Source organism: Dermacentor andersoni, chromosome 3, assembly GCF_023375885.2.
Source record: "Dermacentor andersoni chromosome 3, qqDerAnde1_hic_scaffold, whole genome shotgun sequence".
NCBI classification, from domain to species: Eukaryota; Metazoa; Arthropoda; class Arachnida; order Ixodida; family Ixodidae; genus Dermacentor; species Dermacentor andersoni.
Window position 1 is genome coordinate 51,242,762 of NC_092816.1, and position 4,571 is coordinate 51,247,332.

Here is a 4,571-nt window from a genome sequence, read left to right on the forward strand (position 1 = left end):
ATGCGCTAAATATGTCAACCTTTTTCGCCCACACTGATTTATTTCAAAACAGTTTTTTTCCACCAGCAATTGAAGTCTGGAATTCATTACCGGGCAACATCTGTTCACTACCACTGAAACAAATTACGCAGGCTTGTTTATAAATGTTTGTTTGTTTGTTGTTCATCCCACTCCAGTAATAGCTTCAATGAGGCTGCAGCATTTAGAAATAAATAAATAAATATGTTGTTGAAAGCGCGCGGAATAATAGTGTTTTAGTGTAGCGTTTTTAGGCTCCGCTCAGCAGCTGAGCGGAGCGGAATCGTGAATGCGCATGCGCCGTCCGCTTAGCCGTAAGCGGGCTAGCGGAGCGAGGAACACGGTCCGCTTAGATGCTGCCTGAGCGGAGCGTGCTGCGCAGCACTTTGGTGAGCGTTGGCGTCAGAAAGGATTGGATTGGATGCAGAAAGCAACCCCGCTGGCTATCACGTGGCGTTCCCCAAGACGGAGCTTTATTTTCCATTGGATAAAATGGACCTGTAACGCATTCCAAGCGCACATCTAAATACTTTATGGACAAATAAGTTATATACACATACGTTTTACTGCATAAGGTGTGATCAATAGGTGTTTTTATTTTCTTACATTACATTTAATTTCTCCAGGGGGCGCTGCAACTACGAAAGGTGCGCTCCGCTACGCTAAACGTGTAACTAAAACGTGTAAATCGCCCGCCGCTCCGCTTTGGCTTAGCGGGGCAACTCGGAGCGGAGCGTACCGTAAAAACGCTCAACTAAAACATTCTAATGACGAGAGTGGAGAAACCGGAGGACTGTGCGCGTGCGTATTGGCGACTAGACGAAAGTGCATGGTCCTTGCCTGGGTTACGGAAATAAAGTGACGGCTGATTTCCATGTACTGTAAGTTTTATGGAAATCAAGAGCACGAAGTCCACGGCAGACCGTGGTGTCACATCTTGATTTCACCAGCAGAGAAGGGAAGGAGAACAGTTATCATCTTTGTCTATGTCACCACCCTGTTGTCAGACTAAACGCCGCACGCAGCAGCTGCGTCACGTCAGGGAGGAGCTTTGCGGCGATCCTCACTTTCTTGCAAGCTTAATCATGCGAACGACAAATAAAAATTGGAGTCGGATATCTCGCAGCAGAGGCACGCTACAGTCTAAAAACAGTTGCACTTTTTGGGGTGTATATTTGCCATACAAGGATAATCGTCATCTGTATTGCTTGCATTTCTTTTCTTGAAAACGCTGCACTCGTTGCTTTCGTGTCGATAATGCCCTGTCATGCTTATAACGCCAATGCAGTTCGTGGCTTGGATGTACCGGGCCCGCAGCATGAAGGAAAGGAAATGCGGGTAAGACAGATGACGCTTATTGTTGGGTGGCAAATACACACCCCAAACGGTGCAACTGTTTTCGCGGTGCAGAAGTCTTCCTACTCATGCACCTAAATTGCGTAAATAGTAAATTACGCAAGCTAACTCTATATTTTTCCGTGCGTTCAAACCCTCTGCGTTCAAATCCACGGTCCTGAGCACTCGGTGATGGCACCATTATCTGCTGTTCTCAAAACAGTTGGTATTTTTGTAACAGAACGAACTATGACGAAGCTTGTGAAGGAATTGCATTGCCCGTTACAATCGAGGAGCTATGTGCGAGGAAACAACTTCCAGTTGAACTTTTATGTGATCATTCACGCGACCCAGCATTACTCGGAAAGAAAAGAGAAATGGAGTAAATATTGCAAGAGCCAGAATCCAGAAAAAGAACATATTGTTGTTCTCGTTGCCGCGATGGTTACAAGAGTGGCGGCACAGCCAGCCCTATTAAAAACTTCATGCGCACGCTAACCAGAATTATTGAATATTATACGGGTGCATATGAGAATGTAGAATTTTATTAGGACGTGGTCGCGGGTGCTCGTTCTTGTGGTAAAATGTTCTCTTGTTAAAACGTACAAATAAAATCAGTGTTGCATTCCTAGCGCCTGAGAACAGCTAGTAGGTTTTACTAAACTAATAGGATTTATAGTTAGGGTTCTATTCTTCTATGGCTATATGTCCTTCGAGGGCGGGATCAATGAATTTTTTGCCCCGACCATTGACACCATCGGTTTTTGAGCAGGACTTTCGTTATCACACCAAAATTCGTTATAAAATGAAACTTAAGGCTACAATAGTAAGAAGTACACCAAATATTCATACTGTTGCGACGTCTCAGCTTAGCCTTCGCCTCTGATAAGCGCGTCTTGCCGAGACGCGAGGGTCATGCTATCAGCTCGGCTGCAGAGCGACTGGGAAGTGAAGTGGACGCGGTGCCAAGCCGGTCAAGCTCCGTTAAGTCGGCTTTGTAAGCGGAGCGAGAGAAGCGATCTTCGTTCCGCTGTCGGCTCGAGCCTCGTGCGCATGCGCACTAGCATTCCCGCTAAGCGGTTGTGTGGGATTCGTTAGCATTTGCCGGTCTCAGCCAACGCCTCCTAGATAGCAGGCACCTTGCTCCGCGACGTCATGCTACATGGAGCGAAATTTCCCAGATGCCCTAAAGTGCAGTTAATTCGCATTGACCTTAGCGTTCTCGTTGGCCCTTTATTCAGCATTCGCGCAATTAATTTGTCATAATTAAAAAAAAATATTATTTCAATAGATGAAGCCCTAAAGCGACGGCACAATAGGAAGGAACAAAGACAGGACTTTGCCAGGACTCTGTCCTTGTTCCTTCCTAATGTGCCGTCCCCATTGGCGCTTCATCTATTGCAAGCTATGCACCAACTAGCCCCACAACGTGTTTTACTGCAATGCCCAAATTTATGTTGAGCCACACGCCAGTTTTAGGTTGGCCCACCTCTAAATTAAAGTTCACCCACCTCAAATTTCAAAGTTGGCCCAACCCCAAATTTCCAGCTGGCCAACCCCTAAATTTTAAGTTGCTAAACACTCCAATTTCAAGTTGGCCCATACCCAAATATCAGTTAGCCCACCCCTGCCATAGGCTTCCCTATGCATCTTCTATGGAGCCCTATGCATTCATATGGGTGACGTGTCACGCGTCTTGCGTTACAGACACAATTTTGCTACATAATTGGCAAAGAATTCGCCAAAGAAGTTCGCAGCTTTCATTTCTTTCTTATCGCCTATAAAGTTACCAATCATCTACATTTACATAACGATTAAACGTCCTAACTTTGCAAATTGCGCATTTTTGTGCAGATTCAAGGCATTACACTATTTCCGTGACGGACAGATTTGCTATGGTACTCGCCAAAGAAGGATTACGCATTAAAACGAACTGTTGTGCTAAGGGTCCTCTGTTTCAGTCCTGCCATCGGCCAATTTGATTTCTATTTATAAATCAAAGCAAACGTGTTTCCAACTGGCTTTACCACAACTTCTTTAAGTCGGGTATGTTTCAAACCGATCACGAAGGTAGTGCAAGGCCGTGCCAATAAAGTTAAATATTTTCAGGTTTGATCTGTGTTTTGCTTGGCAGTTTTAGATACTTAAGTATGAGAATAGTTATAATAAAAGAAATGCGCGGTTGGTGTTTTCGGTCATGATATTTGTTTGTAGGCTGTCACCTTCGAAATTGTGAGGAATAATTTTGGAATGAGCAGCTTTAGCGATAGAACAACCGGGCTATGTAACCGACACTTGGAAGGAAGCCCGTCTTGTTGGGATGTATATGACAAAGAAACCCGTACCCCGACCAAACATAAAAAAACTTCAAAAACAAGACGTTTCGGCTTCCATACGGAAGTCTTGTTAACAATGGTACAAGAAGGAATGGTGATATCACACGCATATACCGCGTGCCATACAGCATGGCATGGCAAAGCTGACGGTAAAGCTGACGCCGAAAATTCGTTTAGAGTATCTATATCATTGTTTTTGTCTAAAAACAAGAGGGTTTATTAGTGCTAAAGCATTAAATGTATACGGCCAACTACGCGAAAATTTGTCGTAGTTGGCGACGTGACGGATTGATGGTACCAAAAATGGCCGACGGCGCAAAGCATAAAAGCACGTGAAAAAGTACTCGAAGTTACGCCAAATTTCTCAGGGAGGCTCCTGTAAACAAGGTAAATAAATGGCTTCGAAAGTAAAAATGTGGTATATTTTGGTTTAGGTGGGAGTATGAGGAGGAGGATGAAAAGGAAGGAAGGAAAGATATGGAGGTCAACCAGACACACGTCCGGTTTGCTTCCCTACGTAGGGGAAGGGGTTTGAGGGAACAAAAGAAAGGAGAGGTAGGAAGGAACGGAGGGAGGGAAGAAGGTGCTATCGGTGTGAGTACGTGCGGATGTCGATAACCTCACGCCTATAATCGGTCAATGAGGCCAGTCGCTTTCATGAAGCGTAGCAGTGTCCGTGTCGCTTTGTAAGGCTGCGATGCGTATGGCCATGGTCTGAAAATCTTAGTCTCTGAAAATGGTCTGTTATGTAATCGGTTTAACACCCTCTGAAGAACGTCGCGTTCGTTGTCACAGAGATTACAAAAACAAAACACGAGCTCGATCGTCTCTTCCCAGTTGCACGAGTCATAGATCGCTGTGTCAGACATTCCAATAAGGAAT